The 20,035-nt window shown below is 45.0% G+C and overlaps 1 long non-coding RNA gene across 5 annotated transcripts in view; it reads right to left on the reverse strand.

Moving 5' to 3' along the window:
• LOC132812403 (uncharacterized) overlaps positions 1 to 20,035 on the reverse strand; it is a 52,670-nt gene that overhangs the window by 6,506 nt on the left and 26,129 nt on the right. Inside the window, exon 5 of one of the 5 annotated variants that reach the window (XR_009643618.1) lies at positions 16,711 to 16,876. The exons of the other annotated variants lie outside the window; for them this stretch is intronic. This is a non-coding gene — a long non-coding RNA (uncharacterized LOC132812403). Of the gene's footprint in view, positions 1 to 16,710; positions 16,877 to 20,035 lie in introns of those variants that run through there. 5 annotated transcript variants of the gene reach the window in all.

Here is a 20,035-nt window from a genome sequence, read left to right on the forward strand (position 1 = left end):
AGTGAATGGAAACATTGCTCAGAGCCTGTTTCTGTGACATTCAACACAACCAGGAAATAAAAGAAATGAATAATTAGCTGAAAACAAGGCAACTGCTCTGTTAGAGTCTAAACTATTCAATGTTCAGTTACTGAACATTATTGATTCACAGAATATTCTAACCTGCACAATCACAGTAAAAGGGGAAAGTAAACAACATTCTTGGCAAAGACATAATGAAGCTACTGCTTGTATAAAAACAGCTGAGAACAAAGGGGCTGAATCCTCCACAAACTGACAAACACAGATACAATCGGTTTATAGATAGACAATGAAATTCTTCAGAAAAACACTTCCCTGCCGATGGTGTGTGAACTGCCACTTATTTCCTTTGAAAAGAGTCTCTGTTTCCCTCAGAAAAGCAGGTGTGTTGCGCACTTACAGACTGACTTACAGACAAAGGAAACCTGATCTGAGACTCGCAGGTTAATGAAGCTATTAGTGACAGTCCATTGCACACAACAAGAGCTTAGACCACAACAGATTCTAGTGAAACCAACAATGCAATGAAAAGGTGAATTAGTCTTTATAATCATGCAGCCTCTCTCAATCAAATAATCCCAGTCAACTTCCAAACATTTTTAAACTATTAATACCAATGTATACATATTTATTTCCTTCCCTAATTTCCTCCAAAAATATATCTAACTATTCTCTTCAAAGTACATTTTAAATGGTCAATTCATAATCACAATTCATTTCCAATTATTCTTAGAGCAAAACAACTTGCAAACTAAAATAGTTTTCATGTCAATAATGACACTGGAAACTTTGTTATGTAGTTTAACCATATTTCCAAATATTGTTTTGGTTCATTATTGCAGTGAAGCTAAAATTAAAGTCTATTTATTTTCTCTGATATCCTTCCATTACTTTATTCCCTAATAACAATGCCCATGGTGTAATGGGTGACAAGCATTAAATAAAATTGAATTTTCATTGCAAGAACTGGTACAAATGATCACATATTATTCAGTTCGTTCATTGTCGTTGATGTTAAGAGTTATTTTCACTGTATGATCATGTTAAATTCACTTAAATAATCACAGTACAATTCTCACCTCTATAGATCTGTAAAGTGAATGTCAAGTTATAAATATTTCAAGTAAAACCAAATTCACATTTTGTTCTGTTTTATTCCAGGAAGGACAGGATGGGTTACATTATTATGGGAAACAGGAACAAGTGAAGGTGGTGACTCTCAGACGTGAGACCTAAAAGCCAAAGGGCCAGCTGGTAGTTACAGTGGGGGATGTACCTAGTGCCCCGCTCTCCTTAGAAGACAGTGAGGATGGTGACACTGGGTAGAACAGGTTAGATGGCGAAGCGCCCACGTATGGACAGAGGGACGGCAATGGGTGGGATGACCCACTGCCCTGTAAGGCCCAGAAGGCCGTGTCCATGGCACCGCTCGGCATCAAAGCCCAACGTGGCTAGACAGTAGGGAGCAACAAAGGGAACTGACAGAAACCAAACCTGAACCGTTTACCCGGCTGAACGACAGGTGTTGGTGAATGAACACCCAGCCTGATAGAGAAATGGTATTAATGGGCCTTATTGAGACAATATGGATGAATTAATTGAGGTACACAGTCTCACCGAAGATGGTGTCAGCCAAGATCTCTCAGGCCAAGATGCCCTGACGTGTACAGCAGAATCTGTCCCTGCAATGAGGGTATGGGGGTGTGAGCCGGTTCCCCCCAGTGCACAGCTGATCAGTGGCTCCAGGCATTTACAGATATTGCAGGGACACACTGGGGAGGAGACAGGCTGAATGGGCTAAAATAACCTTGGTGACTCATGGAGCCAAGGGTAATATCGAGGATCATACAGAGAGGAAGCCTGAGGTGTGTAAGGAACACGGGGGATTACCAAACCCCAAAGTGTGATGATGAGATCGGTTTGATGTGTTTAAAAGATGACATGGGACCCCATTTAACTGTAATTATAAACATGGGACTCCCAGTGGGAGATAATTCTAATCAAATGCTGAATTGGTCATGAGAGCTGAGGCAAACGCAGAAACACAGAAGAATAGATTCAATACAGGGAGGGTAATCAGACCCACAATGTTACAAGGGAAGCAGGAAAGGGCACATAGCCAAGGAACGGAGGCAGAGAGAGGAAGATAGATGTTCACATTGTGTGTGGCATGTGCTCACGTAGGCACATGCAGAGCCCATGAATATTTATTGATGCTGTGTTTGCTGTATTAATAAATATTAATACAGGAGCAGCTATATCAGTTACCGATATGGATTTGCCCCCACCCTCTCAATTACTAAAATGAGAGCATTTGGAGAGGGAATCGAGGAAGCTGGATGAAATAACCCGATGCAGATCACCGATATGGCAAAATATACTCAGATATGGGAGTGTGAAACTGAGGAAGGGACCATTCTGGGAGTTGCCATTTTAGAACAGTTCGGAGCAACTATTGACGTAGAGACCCGAACTGTAATATGGGAACAACCTGGACAGGCCTGAGACAGGAAGCAAAGGAGAGGCGACATCTCCAGAGTAGTTACCTTGCAGGGAGACTGGAACAGTCAGGGAATCTGGGGAGTTATAGCTAGGACCCATACAGCAGTGCGGGGAACTCAAACAGGAATGTGGGTTATTATCTGTGGATCCTGTAAAGATCGAGGGCCCTCTCACTCCCCACACACACAGGATCCCATTAAAGCTGGGGCTGAGGAGGCAGTCATTGTGACAGTAACAGATTGAGAGAAGCAGGGAACAGTCAGACCGACAGTATCCCAGACTAATTCACTGAATCCAGACGGCTCATCCCACCTCACTATTGATTATACCTCCCTCAGTAAATCCGCCACTAAAGAGTATCCTACAGTAGCAAACCACACCACTGTATTTAATGGATTGAAATCGCAACAGGATATAGTCTCAGCCCTTGATATTGTGAATGGGTTCTGGTCCATAATGGCAGAATAAGCTGATGTTTACTATCAAAGGAAAACAGTACACCTGGATCCAGTTACCTCAGGGATCCCATAATATTCCAGTATATCCCACCGATGTATGGCTGATGGAGTTAGTCTATTTAATCTTACCAACACCTCATTACCTCAGTTGGTGAGAAAGAACATATCCAAATATTAAACATAGTATTGTGTCAGTTCAGGCAGGCCGGGCTTAAAATTAACCCACAGAGAGTGCAACTGGGAAGGTAGGTAGAGGCGTACCTGGGACATCATATCAGGGAGATCAAATCAGGAAGGCAGAGGGGATAATCCCATTGGAACAAAAGACCAGGATTTTAAAACTATCCATCTGCACATCGCGAAAGGGTAAGGCAAACTTTAGATTGTTTAATTATTGGAGGCCTTTTGTGGAGGCCAGGATTGGCAGAACCATCACAAGCCCTGACAGAAGCACGGACATTAGCCAGGGGTCAGGGAGTCAGCATATTCACAGACAGTCAGCATGCCTTTGGTATTGTTCATGACCATGTGTTGGTCTGGGCTCGGTGAGGGTACATCACCTTGTCTGGGGGCCACATAGAGCATGAGGAACCGGTCAGAGAGTTAGTGGAAGCAGCTAACTTTCCCAATGAAGCAACAATAATAAAGATTAGAGCTCACAGGAAAGTAGAAACCCCACACCAACAGGGCAGTGAGTATGTGGATAAGGCAGGTAAAATACTGACTGAAACAGTGCAGACATTTGAGGAGATGGCAGTGGCAGGAGCTGCAGAAGTGAGAGAGGAAGGTTTAAAGATATTCCCAGAAACAGTCCCACAACAGGAGAAAGAGGAATGGGAAAAAGGTGGGGCAGTAATAGGACAAGACAGAGTCTGGATGATCCAGCAGTGCCACCACGCTGTATAAGGCAAACATTATTAAAACCATATCATGGGTCAGCCCATATTTAGCAGGATACAATGCAATATCAGATGCTCCGCTACAGGGGGAGGCCTGGAACAGGGAGAGATAAAGCAAGGTTTTGTCGAAGGTGTGTAGTGTGTTCACAGTGTGAGCCAGTGAAAGCAATCAGGATAAAATGGAGGCAGCAGCAGGGACCCAGGGTCCCATGGGAACAATTACAGATGGATTTGACACAGACACCCATCCCAATCCCAGGGAAGGAGATCCTGCTGGGTCTTAATAAACAGGTTTACGCAGTGGGTGGAAGCATTCCCCTGCAGATTCTGACCAAGGGACACATGTTACAGGGAACATAGTTAAACAGCTCTGTGGCCTGTTTGGTACTGAACAGAAACCCCATCTCCCATCCCACCCCCAGAGCTCAGGTACAGCAGAAGAAATGAAGCAGACACTGAAAGCTAGTCTGACGAAGGCCCTCCCAGAGACAGGCAGAGATAGAACATAGAACATAGAAGGATACAGCACAGTACAGGCCCTTCGGCCCTCGATGTTGCGCCGACCGAATCCTACCTAACCTATACTAGCCCAATAACTTCCAAATGCCTATCCAATGCCCGCTTAAATGACCATAAAGAAGGAGAGTTCACCACTGATACGGGCAGGGCATTCCATGAACTCACAACCCGCTGTGTGAAGAATCTACCCCTAACATCTGTCCTATACCTACCACCCCTTAATTTAAAGCTATGTCCCCTAGATGGGTTAGAGTACTCCCCACCATCCTAATTAAATTAACATCAACCCCAGCAAAGGGAACAAGGCAGTCCCCCTTTGTATTAGTGACCGGACGGACTACGCAGGTGCCACAGGGTGTGGCAGTGGGAGTGCCCGAGATGTCCAATGGCAAGGATAGGGTCAAACAATTCTTGAATGAACTGGCAAAGCAACTGCATGAGCTGAGAGGGGAAGTTGCAGAGGGACAGCGAATCAGAAACTGGGAAAGGGAGCACAGAAATATCCGAGCTAACATTCCAAACCCAGGAGATCAGGTCGAGTGAAAATATTACCGGAAAGCATGAAGGAAACCCAGCAGTACTTGGCTGGGGAAGCCACAGAGTTCTCGAGAGGGAACTCTCCCACCATGCTTAAATGAGGAGCGCTGTATAAAGGTCACCGCGCTGCTAAACTCAGGCTCCTCTTTGATACTTCTCCCAGCAACAGTTGTACAGGGACATGTTGCTGGCTGGAGGTCTGTGGCCAGTGCATCTGTTCCACAAGGATCAGAACTGGGGCATCTGTTGTTTGCAACATATATCAGTGATTAGCAAGAAAATGTAAACAACTGAATTAGCAAGTTTGTAGATGGTACAATTGATGAAGCTGTGAACAGTGAAGAATGTTGTCAAAGGACACAGCAAGAAAGATCAGTTAGAAGGTTATACGGAGAAAATACAGATATATCTGATTTGGACAAATGTGTGGTGATGCATTTTGGGAGGCACATTGCAAGAGGAATGTATACACTAAACGGAAGGGCCCTGAGCAGCATTGATATACAGAGGGATCTTCAGGTGCACGTTCACAGCTCCCTGAAAGTGGTGAAGGAGGTGGATGGCAGGCTTGCCTTCTTCTGTCAGGGGAGTGAATATAAAACTGTCATTAGGCCACCTTTGGGGTATTGTGTGCCGTTTTGATCACCACATAAGGAGGGTGTGGAGGCTTTGGAGAGATTGAAAACAGGTTTACCAGGATGTTGTCTGGATTGGGAGAGGTTGGAACATCTTGGGTTGTTGTCACTAGAAAGTCAGTGGCTGCGGGGTGAACCAAGAGGCACAGAGTGAATAATCTGACTCTTTTTCCAAGGTGGAAACGACAAATTCTAGAGGCCGTAGGTTTAAGGGGAGAGGGGGGACGTTTAAAGGAAATGAAAACCAAAACAACTGCAGATGCTGTAAACCAAAAACAAAAACATTTTTGTGAAAAGTTCAGCAGGTCTACCAGCATCTGTGAAGAGAAATCAGCGATAACGTTTCTGAGGAAGTGTGACCAGACCCGAAACATTAACTGATTTTTCTTCACAGATGCTGCATGACCTGCTGAGCATTTCCAACAATGTCTGTGCAGGTTTAAAGGAAGTTATGTCGGGCAAGTTTCTTCTCCAGGAGGTGGTCAGTGACTAGAATGTACTTGCCTGAGAGTTGGTAAAAGCAGAAACAATCACAATGTTTAAGAGGCATTTGGGCAGACACATAAGCAGGCATGGGTTGGCAGGGATATGGACCATTTACAGGCAGATGGAATTAGTTTGGAATGGTATCATGATCCGTACAGACATAGTGGGCCGATTATCCCAGTGCTGTCCTGTTCTGTTTTCCGGGGCGTGTAGAATGTGTCGAGCAAGAGATAATATTTTGAGTGGAATATGTCTCTTCATTAGAACACATAGTAAGTTGATGCATTTTGAGAGAAGCAGTGTAGAAAGGGAATATATATTTGATTGGAACAGACACAGGGAGCAGGACAGCAGGATGGGGGACAATGTGTACAAATCATTAAAGGAGAGAGAACATAAAGTGTTTTGAGTAAACGTATAGGATACTGGGCTTCATTAATAGAGGGAATGATAACAAACTCATGGAATAGATGCTGACCATTGACAAAGCTCTAGTTAGGTCACAGTCAATCATTGCATCCAATTCTGGTCACCAGATTCCTGGTCAGAATGGGGAATTTAAAATACCACAGAGGGGCCAGTTCCATACTTTGCTTTCTTTCAGGATGCATTGGCGACTCAAGGGTTAAACATTCTCCTGCCAAAAGCCTTACTGCTGCATTGTAACAGTACGAGGCCTGTACTCTTACAATACAGACAGAACACCTCAGTAGGGGGAGGCGGACTGTACCTTCAAAATAGAACGCATTGCAGCCACACATGGGGATTGCCCCGTAACCCCAGACAGAGGAATTTGCCCTTTCCAGACAAGACTGAGAGCCCTGGGCACAACCCTGTTAAACTGCCTCCCGCTCCCATTGTCTTACCTCCCCTCCATATTAGCATAGGTAAGTGAATCCCCCATTTACTGAAGGAAGAACCCTTCTGCCTTAATCTCTTCCCATCAACACATAATCATGAACAATACGATAATCAGTTTCTGTAATCCATTCACACTTTATCACAGGACATCGCCATTCATCAAGCTTTGTAAGGTCATAATTACCTGCTTTAAACTATGTAATGACAATCGCCCATGTGACTGATATGTCTTTGTCTAATTCCTATTAAATATACTGTCTCTGTGGGTAAGGCAGAGATTCATGAAGAACAGTCTCTGCAAGTAGACACTCGGCTACTTTAGAGACATTTTGAAACTCCCGCCAGCTGTCCAATAATAAAACTACTGCTGTTGTGCAGAAAACTTGTCTCGTCTGGATTTGTGGAACAAATTAGACATCAATATTGAATGATATGAGTGATCTTCAGAGTGTGGAGTACAGACTTACTGGTGTGGTTCACTGATGAAGAAAATGCACTCAGTGAATTGATTTGAAGAAATTTGTATTTTCTTTGAATTAAACAAGTTGAATATATTTTTGATAGAGCTATATAAGATTATAACACACCTAGATATAGCAGACAAAAAATATCTGTATTCAATAGGTGATCGCACAAGAATTAAGATCAGATGTAAAGTTTTGATACAGCGGGAGATGAGCAAGTGTTTCTGCTGACTGTATTGGCTGGAAATATGCAGAACATGCTGCCTATTATGGTAGTGCAAGCAGAGAAGATGAATGATTGATAAAAACAATTAGATCAGATCCGAGGGAAATAAAATTGCAGAGTTTGGGGGACGTATGGGGAATGAGAATATTGAATTCTGCTACAGAGCACCAGCTTGGATTTGATGGGCCTCTCTCTGTGCTATAATGCATTTTATGTGGACTTGCTTAACTTGCTCTGGTCACCGATTAAATTGTCATTGAGGTAAATATGCTCAGTGTTCCTACTCAGTCTAACACAGGCTGTCCTTCCTCAGCAGGAGATAAAGTTTTACTGCCTTATACTGGGTTCTGGGAGGGGGGAAGGGAGGGGGCGGTGGGTGGGGTGCGTAATAGTGTGTATAACAGTCTGCCAGCACTTATCTGAAATCAAAACACTAGTGCAGCCACACTAGGGACAGACTCTGGAAATGTGGGGAATGCCAGAAGGGAATTCTTTACCCATTCCCACCTGGAAACGGGCCAAACCAGTCAGACTGGGGAGAAGCTGTTCACCTGCTGTGTGTGTGTGTGTGTGTGTGTGTGTGTGTGTGTGGGGGGGGGGATGAGGGTAAGGGATTCACTCAGGCAGCCATCCTGCTGAGACACCAATGAATTTACTCATAAACACAACTTGAAGGACTTTTTTTTCTCTTTTCACACCAAGTAATGAACAATGGTATTGGCAGTCCTTCAAGTTATTTTGCGTATAGAGAACTTAGCTTTGGGAATGTTCACAGCATTGTGGAACATGTACACATTCACACTGGGTAGAGACTTTTATTTTCCTTTATTCATTCACAGGATGAGGGTATCGCTGGCCCGGCAGCATTTCCTGCCCATCCCTAATTGCCCAGAGGGCAGGTATGAATCAACCTCATTGCTGTTTATATTGATATTAATCAACACGAATGTCAGACTAAATTAATTATCATCAAACTCAAATCCATTTGATATTCATATATTTACAATCAGTGTTCAATTCACCAAATGTAGCTGAAGATAATAATCTTCAAGTAATTCTAACAGAGAAGATACCTGAATACTTGTTCAGCAAATTAAAGCCTGTTGTGTTTAGATAGTAATAATTTTAAAAAAGTAACTTGAGAATAATGAAAGAAGTTGATTGTTGGGTAACTGATAATCTTGTTTTAATCTGAAGTTAATTTAGGATTAGTTAACAAATGGTAGGGAATCCCAGCCCCATGGAGTGCACATCCAGTTCCATGTGGGAAAACCAGAACACTTCTTGTATCAGCGACAACCACAAGAACACGGAGGTGACACTGGAAATGTCAGGAACACAAGTTAATCCATGATTAAGGTACTGCACTCACTCCGAGTCCCCACGTTGATGTGTTCTCACCAGAGAGGGTACAGAGGAGATTGATCAGAATGTTTCCATGATTGGAGAATGTCTGCTCTGAGGAAAGGTTGGATAAGTTGGGGAAGTTTTCAGAGGAGGATGAGCTGAGATTTAATTGAAGTGATAAGATGCTGAGGAATCCAGATCGAGTGAATAGGAAGGAGCTATTCATAACAGAGAGGTCAGAAACTGGAGGTTTTAGATTGAAACTAATTCTCAGAAAGAAGGGGAGTGGATGGTGGGGGGCAGGAACTCACTGATGGGCTTGTAAAGGCAGTAGCCAGCATCACATTAGAATAAAAGGACATGGATGTAACTGAAACGCTGGAACATGCAGGGCTATGGACTAAAGTCTGCAGAATGGGATCATTGCGATTTATTTGACACTTCTCCAGAATATTAAACTCAAGTAAATTTGTCAGTAAGTTACAGCACAGATTGAGGCCACTTTGTCCATCCTGTATGTGTTGGCTGTAATAGAACGATCCAGGTTTTACAGCGTTCTGTACTCACCAATGACAGCAACAATTTCAGACTGTGTACTCTGCCCTCTATGTGATTATGATCTGTTTTTTCAATGTATTTCTTTGGCAGCTGCTCACCTTGCTTCCTTGTTTCTTTCCCAGCCCTAACTCCATTCCCCGTGGCCTTGAGGGATTACATTTCTGCTGCTTAATCTCTCCGGTCTTCCCCCGAGTGACAGACTGTCCTTTTGTCCTTGTCTCACCCCCACCTTGCTCACAACCTGTTACATTTCTGATGGTTCCCAGACCTCTGTAACTTTCACTGCGCCCCCTGGGTCAATGGCATGAGTTTTGAATTCTCTTCCTCATGAGATAATCAGAAATCTTTCCGGTTGCAGTTGCCCCCAGATTTTATTTTGGAAAAAAAAAGAGCATTTGTGTCAGAGTCAAGTGTTTGTGAGCCTTCATCCACAATCCTGAGCACTTAGACATAATATGTGACCCTCCCACAGATGTGCAGGTTTGCTGGATTGGCCATGCTAACACGGCCTGTAGTGTGTAGGTTAGGTGGGTTGGGCTAACCATGGAAAATGTGGGGTTATGGAGGTAGGGTCATTGCAGACTCGATGGACCGAATAGTTTCTTTGTGCGCCTCAGGGATTCTGTGATTCTAACTAGTTGTGATTATCGACACGTTTTCCTCATGCCAGGTTCATTCAGCTCAGGTACACACACTGCCTTTGTGTTTCTGTTGGTTCTCACTCAATCCTTTCCTTCTGTTTTACAGCAATTTCACACTGTATGTGAGGGTGAGAATGAATTTGTCAATACAAATACTCCAACCGAAACCCGCACAGGTCAGGACCTGTTTCTGCTGCTGATGTCGCTCACAGGGAACAGGAAAATAAAGGTTCAGTCATACATCGTACAAGGACACAGAGGTTACAATCACCAGGAACGGGTACACAGCTTAAACCTCTTTTCTCAAGAAATAAAGGACGCTGGAGAGACTGCCTGGTACAAGTAGGAAGCTTTGTGTCTGTATTTTCAGAGATTTGAGGTTGAAATCATTGGATTTGATTCATGTTTCATTGCCCCAGGTCATCAAAGGTGCGATCTAAATGTGCAGCTTTCTTTCTGTCTTTTTGTCTGAGTTAACAATCTGAACCATCTCCTGGGCAGTTAGAATGGATGACAAATGCTGCCCCAGCAAGTGATGCCGTGATCCCATGAACAAACAAAACAATCCAATCGCTGTGGTTAGTTGTGAACTCGCTGGTGTTATTGGAAGGTTATGGGGTAAAGGGAGAAGAATGGCATTCAGTGAGGGTGATCCTTTGGAGAGCTGATCAGCCAATCAGCCTCCTTTTGTACAGTAACAATTCTGTGATTAATTAATTCTGAGCCCTCTAAGGAAATATCAGAGCAGGGTTTGTAAAGAGGTCAGATTGAATGAGTGTCTCGGTGAACACAAGTGAGACACAGGTACAGAGAGGCTTTGGGATGGATTAAATTAAATTTTATACATTTGCACCGTCATCAACATTACAGCAGTGAAAAATGGGAGTGATCGAGAGAGTGGAATTAGAGCAGCAAATAAATCTTCAACATTTATGTAGCTAAAGGGGATGCTGGGGTAAAGATACTGTAGTTAGCGCTTATTTTATTCCAGGCACACCCGCCTAGGAGCACATCCTTCTTGTATCTATCCTGTCGAGCTCTTGACGATTTTGTTCATTTGAAGTGTTTCATGTTTAGATACTTCAGAGAAGACAGCTTCAAGCTCCTCAATCTCTCCTACCAGGGCAATGCTGCTGTTAGAATTCAATTCACTGGGGCATGTAACTGGCTGCTTCATGGACTGGAACTGGCAATTGAGACTGAAAGGTAACTGAGTGGTGAGCACTGCTGCCACACAGCGTCAGGGACCCAGGTTTTATTTCAGCCAGATGCGACTGTGTGGAGTTTACACGTTCTCACCATGTCTGCGTGGGTTTCCTAGGGTGCTCGAGCTTCCTCCCACAGTCCAAAGATGTATAGGTTAGGTGTATTGCCTATGCTAAATTGCCCACAGTGTCCATGTATGTGCCGGTTAGGCCATTAGCCATGGGAAATGCAGGGTTACAGGGACAGGGTGGGTCTGAATGGGATGCTCATCATAGGCTGGTGTGGACTCGATGGATGAATACCCTGTTTCTGCACTGTAGGGAATCTATTCTATTCTCATGAAGAAGAATGTACTTGTCTCAATGTGTTGCAAATTTGTGGCATTCCCTCTTCAAAATGCGGTGGATGCCAGGACAATGAGCAGATTTAATGAAGAGATACAGATGTTGAATTTGCAATGAGATGAAGGGTGAGAGAGAGCAGGCGGGAAAACCCAGCTGAGACCGAGGTGAGCTCAATCATCACCGTATTAAATGGTGGGGCTGGTTCGAAGGGCTGCATTGCCTCTCCTGTGCCCAGTGCTCATCTTCTTACGGTAATAACTGGAAAGCTGCATCCAAAACTCACCACCTTCACCAAAGGAGATTTTGGAAAAAGCAGGCTAGTCAGGTGGATTAGCGTTCCAAACTTAGATAGTGAGGAAGCGTGTGGGAGATAATGATTTTGCAATTTTAAACTGAGGGGAGACAGTGATTTATGGTTTTAGACTGTGAGTACATTCACACCGTCCAGAATACTCTGTTGTGAACATCCATCCTGTACTTTAATACGACAATGTAACACAAAACACCCAGGAAACTTCGCCTCACCTCGTAATCTGGTAAAAGACTTCTGATAAATCCGGTTGAACTTAGAACACAGCTGGAAAGCTGGAAGATTAAATCCAATCCCAAGATCGAGTGCTTAGACAAAGGAGACTACAATAGGATGAGGCAGGAGTTGGCTAATGTAGACTGGAAGCAAAGACTTTACCGTGGGAAAGTTGACGGACAACGGGGGAATTTTTCGAAGTGCTCAGCAAAAGTATATATCAGGGAAAAGGAAGGACTGTAGGAAAAAGGAGTAATCTGCCATGAGTGGCTCAGGAAATAAGGGAGTCTATCAAATTGTAATAGAAGGCATACAAATTGGCAAAGACTACGGAGAAACTAGGAGATTAGTAAAACTTTAAAGATCAACAGAAAGCTAGATGGGATTGGGGGAGAAAAGTGATGAGTAACTGTCCCCAGGGCCGGAATAGCAGTTTACACTGCTAGAGGGGAACCTATTGTGTGGGGAACATATGGTCTCTGTAATTGTTGAAGCACTTAACTGTTACCATAGAGATAATCCTGATCAAGTTACAAATCACAGCACACTCCAAAAGCTTGTACTTCCAAATAAACTGTTGGACTATAACCTAGTGTTGTGTGATTTAGAAGTTTGTCCACCCCACCCCAACACCGGCTCCTCCATATCAGAATCCTGATAGACAGCCCCACTGAAACTGAAGTGCCTGTCAGATACTTGAGGGAGCCGCAGGGGTGTATGTTTTAACCACAAAGTGCGAAGCTGAACTAGACTTTCTAACTGACCGTTGCCATGGAGATAATACTGAGAGAGACTCTCTATTCAAAGTCCCAAACCACAAAAGGTATAAAGAATGGGAGCTTTACATCGGACAGATGGGGAGTTACCTGATGCTGCTTGGAGGTGTTCTGCATGTACACTATCCAGGTAACTGCCATATCTCATCAATAAAGACTCAAAGAAGACCTCTCAGAGTTCTGTACCAAGTTATTCTTATCCAGCAGGGTTTAGGAATGAGTACACCGCAGTCAGTCTTCACAGTGGAGGATACGAAGAACATGCCAGTAATTGATAAGGAGACTGAGGAAGGTGAGGACCATGAAACAACGATTATCACCAAAGCATTAGAGCTGGGCAAGCTAATGGAGCTAAAGCTAGATAAGTCTCTTTGCCCTGATGGAATACATCCCAGGGTGCTACCAGAGATAGCCGGAGAAATAGTAAATATACTTGGAGTCAGGGTCCTACAGCAGAGACAGGCCCTTTGGTCCAACTGGCCCATGCCGACCAGAATGTCCATCCACACTAACCCCATTTCCCTGCACTTGGCCCATCTGCTTCTGACCCTTTCCTATCCATGTATTTGAGTAAAAAATGAGGTCTGCAGATGCTGGAGATCACAGCTGCAAATGTGTTGCTGGTCAAAGCACAGCAGGTTAGGCAGCATCTCAGGAATAGAGAATTCGACGTTTCGAGCATAAGCCCTTCATCAGGAATGCTCCATGTATTTGTCCAAATGTCTTTTACCTGTTGTTGAGTGTTCCTGCCTCAACCACTTCCACTGGCAGCTCATTCCATATACATACCACCCTCTGTGTAAAACAGTTACCCCTCAACTTCTCTTTTATTCTTTCCCCTCTAACCTTCAACTGATGCTCTCCAGTCCTTGATTCCCTGGGAAAAAGACTGAATGCATTCACCTTATCCATGCCTCTCATGGTCTTACACACTTCTAGAACAGTACCCACTCAGTTTCCTCTGCTCTAAACAAAACAATCCTCGCTTGTCCAACCTCTCCCTATAACTCAGACCCCTGAGCCCTGACAACATCCTTTAAAATTGTTCTGCACTTTTTACAGTTTAATAACTGAAACCTACACTGCATTCATCATATTTCCAGTATTTCCCCACGGCGCTGGAACCAACGTGACAACGCCAATGGATTACAGTCCATGATCGAGAATGAACTCCTTTACAACAATCCCATTTTCATAGTATTTCCCATGGTGCAGGTATCCTTGTGTCTTTCTGGTTGCATGGTTAATTAAAGTCTTGTCCTTCTACAAAGCAAAGCTGTGGCTTAATTTTTCCTGGGAAACATGCCATGATTTTTCAGACTTCTAAAAACAAATGAACTCTTTCTCCACAGTCACCACCCTAACATGGACTTGGCTGTGTCTCAGTAGTTTTTCCAGTCACACTGAGATTTGGAATATTCGCCCACGGACAGAATACACACCTTTCCTTCCACATGAAAAGGCCAATGAATATTCAGATCGGCACGGATCAAGTAACTATCAGATCTGAACATGAAGTTCAATTTGAATTTCTCATCCACAAATCCACCCTTTCAGTATCCTACAACTGAGAAAACAACTCACCATATTAATACAGGATGGATCTTTATAAGATAATTATAGTATTAAATTGTAGTTTCATGTTTCCCAAAGTTTTAACTCTCAATCTAACAATTTCTTTCTTCTGTGAACTGAAATCCAAACCAACCTCCTCACTCCTTTCCTCCACACCTGGTTCTCACACACTCTGTCCTCTCTTTGAATTCAGTTTCCTAGCTCTTGTCTGCGGACTAAGAACCAAACCAATGAGTCTGATTCTGAGTCCACCGGGGGAGGCGGGGGGGGGGAGGGGGGGGGGGGGGGGGGGGGGGGGTGAGGGGAGTTGTTGGTGAATCCTCTGATGACAACCACCCTGCATACACTGCTTCCTGCACACTCTGGCCAAAACCCGTCTTACTAAAATGAACCAAATTAGAACTCAAATTGCAGGTCCATCCTTGTCACTTTCCACAAAAACCCTGAATCTTCACAAAAAAGAGTTCTGATAACTTTCTGCAAAATGCTGCCCCACTGATAGTCTGATCACATGGCAGGGTACCAGGAAACAGGCCATTCCCCTGGGTCCTGCTCCGGAAGATGCCAATGACAGATTAATCCGATACACCCAGAGCCTCCTTCCCAGGCACTGACCCGTACTGTGCATACTCCCACAATTGGCCAGCACTGTGCCCATACACTGGTCTCCCCTCCTACAGCACGTGCTCCCGATCATACAGGAGTCCGGGTGATTGACAGCAGCTGCTGCCCAATATATCAGAATCCCTACAGTATGGAAACTGGCCCTTCGGCCAAACAAGTCCATACCGACCCTCCAAACAGTAACTTGCACAGACCCATTCCCCTACCCTATATTTACCCCTGACTAATGTAACTAATATTATGGGCAATTTAAAATGGCCAATTCACCTGTCCTGCACATCTTTGGGATTGTGGGCAGAAACCGGAGCACCCAGAGGAAACCCGCTTAGACACGGGGAGAATGCACAAATTCCAGGTTTGGCTGGAATCAAAACCGGGTACCTGGTGCTGTGAGGCAGCAGTGCTAATCATTGAGCCGTCTCTATGGACGGGAAGGGGCGGAGCTGGAGAACTGGGGTAATGAGATTGTAAACAATGAATGAATGTGGAGGACACTGGGGGATGGACAGGTCAGTGAGGGACAGGAGCAGTGCAGCAGCAGGAGGGGATCCTGGACAAACTGAGCAATGGGAGAGTCTGACAGGAGAGAAACTACAGGAAGGTTCTGTTTAGAGGCTGAGGCAGGGACAGCTGGGAGACAGTATGGCCTGGTGGCTTGGGCAGGTTTTCTAATCAGCCTCTTCAAAGATGCTGTTCCTCAACTCTGAGCCCGATCCTCCTGGTCCAGAGGTAAGGACACTGCCACCATTTCCTGGTGGGCAAGGGATACGGGGACCGCCTTTCAAAAAGGAACTCAATTGTGTTGGTGACATTAACAAGACTCAATACACAGTCACTGACAAAATGCTGGCGTACTTGAACTTCATCCCGAATATTAACACCTATAACTGGGTAACGCAGACCCCGATGTACAGAGTTAAATCCTGGATATTAATAACAGCTTTGTGCATGGGAAATCATGTCTCATGAATCTGACTCAGTTTTTTTGAAGAAGTAACAAAGAGGATTGCTGAGGTCAGAGCATGGACATGATCTACATGGACTTCAGTAAGGCGTTCGACACGGTTCCTCACGGGAGACTGGTCAGCAAGGTTAGATCGTATGGAGTACAGAACTGGCCCAAAAGTAGAACGCAGAGGGTGCTTTTCAGGCTGGAGGCCTGTGACCAGTGGAGTGTCACAAGGATCGGTGCTGGATCCACTACTTTTCGCCATTTATATCCATGATTTGGATGTGAACATAAGTATTGTAAGTAAGTTTGCGGATGACACCAAAATGGGAGGTGTGGTAGACAGGGAAAAAGATTACCTCAGAGTGCAAGGGGATCTAGATCAGATGGGTGATGGGCTGAGGAGTTCAGTTTAGAAAAATGTGAGGTGCTGCATTTTGGAAAAGCAAACTTTAGCAGGCCTTTACAGTTAATAGTAAGTTCCTGGGGAGTGCTGCTAAACAAAGAGCCCTTGGGAGTGCAGGTTCATAGTTCCTTGACAGTAGAGTAGCAAGTAAATCGAATAGTGAAGGCGGCGGTTGGCCGGCTTGTCTTTATTGGTCAGAGCATTGAGTATAGGGGTTGGGAGGTCATATTGCGGCTGTACTGGACATTGATTCGGCAACTTTTGCAATATTCCATCGAATTCTGTTCTCCTTCCTATCATGTTTAAGAACATCCATCTGAAAGAGGTCAGAATAGAAGTATAGCATGTTGCCAGGGTTGGATAGGCTGTTTTCTCTGGAGCTTCAGAGGCTAGACAGTGATCTAAAAGAGATTTTAAAAATCAGGCCGGGCATGGATAGGGTAAATAGACAAGATATTTTCCCTCCAGTGGGGGAGTACAGAACTAGGGGTTTGGGAGGGAGGGTAGGCAGACAGGGAGTGGGTGGATTGACAGGGGTGGGACAGCAATGGGTAGGGAAAGAGAGGGGGGATAGAGAGGGGTGGCACAGAAACAGGTGGGGACAGAAAGTAGGATTAGAGAGGAGGGGAACAGAGGGGGCGACTGATGGTGGGGGGGGGAGAGAGAGACGCGGTGGGCGACTGACAGGAGGGGGCAACCGACCGAGGCGGGTGTGCGACCGACAGGGTGGGGGGCGCGACCGACAGGAGAGGGGGGAACGACCGACAGGAGAGGGGCAACCCACTGGAGGGGGCAAACGACAGAGAGGAGGGACAGACCGAGGGGGCGACAGATGGGGGATCAGACCGACAGAGGGGAGGACGACCCATGAGGGGGTGGGGCGACGACAAAGAGGGGGGGAACAGACAGAGCGGGGGGGGGGGGGGGGGGGAGACGGGGAGGAAGATGGAGAGTTATTTTATAGATCTACAACTCAACCCTGTTTGTGTTTTGTCCTCCTCACCTTAATTCCCTCTGAAGGGCTCAGAACAACTGCATAGTTCCTGGAAAGTTTCAGGGAGATCAGGTGCTGAACATGGAATTTGGGACACTAACATTGAATGGAATGTGCTGGTCAATAAATGGACTCTGGTTCGACTCCACTGTCTGTGTGGTGTTTGCACATTCTCCCTGTGTGTCTGCGTGGGCTTCCTCTGGGTGCTCTTAATTTCCTCCCACAAATCCAAAGCCATGCAGGTTAGGTGGATTAGCTTTGGGTAATGGTAGGTTACAGAGTTAGGGTGGAATGCTGTTCCGATGGTTGGTATGGTCTCATGGGGCGAAAGGCCTGCTTCCACACTGCAGGGATTCTGTCACTGAGTATAGGGGTTAGGAGGTCACGTTGTGGCTGAGTAGGGCATTGGTCAGGCCAGTGTTAGAATACTGCATTCAATTGTAGTCTCCCTGATTTCAGAAAGATGTTACCAGTATATGACTCAACCTCTTAATGGCAAGTTCTTGGGAAGTATTGACAAACAAACAGACCGTGCAGTGTAGGTTAATAGTTCCTTGAAAGTGTAGTTGAAGGTAGACAGGTCAGTGAAGGTGGTGTGCGGTATGCTAGCTGTTATTGGGCAGTGCATTGAGTACAGGAGCTGGGAGATCATGTTTCGGTTGTACAGTTTATTGGCTTGGCCACTTTTGGAATGCCCGCTGCTTTCAATTCCAGTCTCCCTGCTATAGGAAAGATGTTGGGAAACTTGAAAGAGTTCAGAAAAGATTTACAAGGGTGTTGCCAGATTGGAACATTTGAACCATAGGGAGAGTGTGAATAAGCTGAGGCTATTTCCCTGCAGCACTGGACACGTTAGGTGGCTTTAATCGAACTTTATCAAATTATGAGGATCAATGATAGGGTGACTAGTCATGGTTTCTTTTTTCCCAGGGTAGGGGAATCCAAACGAAAACGTAAATCTTTTTTCCAAGGTGGAAATGACAAATTCTAGAGCCACACATTTAAGAGAGGGAGCAAGTTTAAAGGAGATGAAAACCGGAACAACTGCAGATGTTGTAAACCAGGAAGAGAAACAGAAGCTTCTGGAAACGCTCAGCAGGTCTAGCAGCATCTGTGAAGAGAAATCAGCGATAACGTTTCTGAGGGTGACCAGACCTGAAACTTTAACTGATTTTTTTCACAGATGCTGCATGACCTGCTGAGCATTTCCAACAACATCTGTGCAAGTTTAAAGGGAGTTGTGTCAGACAAGTGTCTTGTGCAGAAGGTGGTCAGTGACTAGAATGTATTCTCTTGGGAGATGGGAAAAGCAGAAACAATCACAGTTTAAGAGGCATTCGGACAGACACATAAGCAGGCATAGGTTATCAGGGATATGGATCATGTTACAAGCAGATGGAATTAGTTTGGGATGGCATTATGATCTGCACAGACACGATGGGCTGATTACTCTGGTGCTGTAACTGTTATGTTTTCCAGGGGTTAGAATGTTTTTTGAAGTAACAAAAATGATTGAGGAGGGCAGACTGGTCGACATGATCAACGTGGACTTTAGTAAGGCATTCGGCAAGCTTTCTCATGGAGACTGGTTAGCAAGGTTAGGTCTCATGGAATAAAGCAGAAACCAGCTATTTGAGTACAGAACTGGCTCAAAAGTAGAAGACAGAGAGTGGTGGCGGAGGGATGCTTTTCAGACAGGAGGCCTGTGGAGTGTCACAAGGATTGGTGCTGTATCTATTATTTTCCGTCATTTATATCAATGATTTGAATGTAAACACAGGAGGTATTAGTAATTTTGCAGATGACGCCAAAATTGGAGGTTTAGTGGACAGCGAAAAAGATGACCAAGGCTGCAATGTTTCCTGCAGGTGTCACCATTTCAGATGCTGCCCGACCTGCTGGGGATCTCCAGCACTTCTTGGGTTTGTTGCAGATTCCCACCATTTTGCTGAAGCACTGGAGACAGAGAGCTGTACAGCTCCAGATTTTGTTGACTCTGATTCCTGGGATGTCAGAACTGATGGATGAAGAGGGACTCAATCCTCGTTTAATCCTCCTTTCCTTTGGTTTTCGGAGCCGCTGACTACATCACTAATATTCTACCTCCCACTCTCTGTCCTGAATCTGACCCATCTAACCTGACACTTTAGCTCCCACCCCCCTGCCAGACTAGTTAATACCTCACCAATGGAACTGGCAATAGCGCCCCCCCCCCCCCCCAGGAGATTTGACCCAGCTCTGCCCAGGGGTAACCGGTCAGGCTGGTACAGTTCCCACCTAACCCAGAAACGCTCCCAATGCCTGAAGAATCTAAACCCTTCCATGGTACACCATTTCTCCAGCCACATATCTGGCTGATCTACCCTCTTATTCCTGCTCTCACTAGCACATGGCACTGGGAGCAAGTCTGACATCATTTCATTTCAGGAGCTGCATTATAATGTGTCCCTGCTCTCCCAATATCCAGCTTTCAAACACTCA

The sequence above is a fragment of the Hemiscyllium ocellatum genome, unplaced genomic scaffold (genome assembly GCF_020745735.1).
Source record: "Hemiscyllium ocellatum isolate sHemOce1 unplaced genomic scaffold, sHemOce1.pat.X.cur. scaffold_269_pat_ctg1, whole genome shotgun sequence".
Lineage (NCBI taxonomy): Eukaryota > Metazoa > Chordata > Chondrichthyes > Orectolobiformes > Hemiscylliidae > Hemiscyllium > Hemiscyllium ocellatum.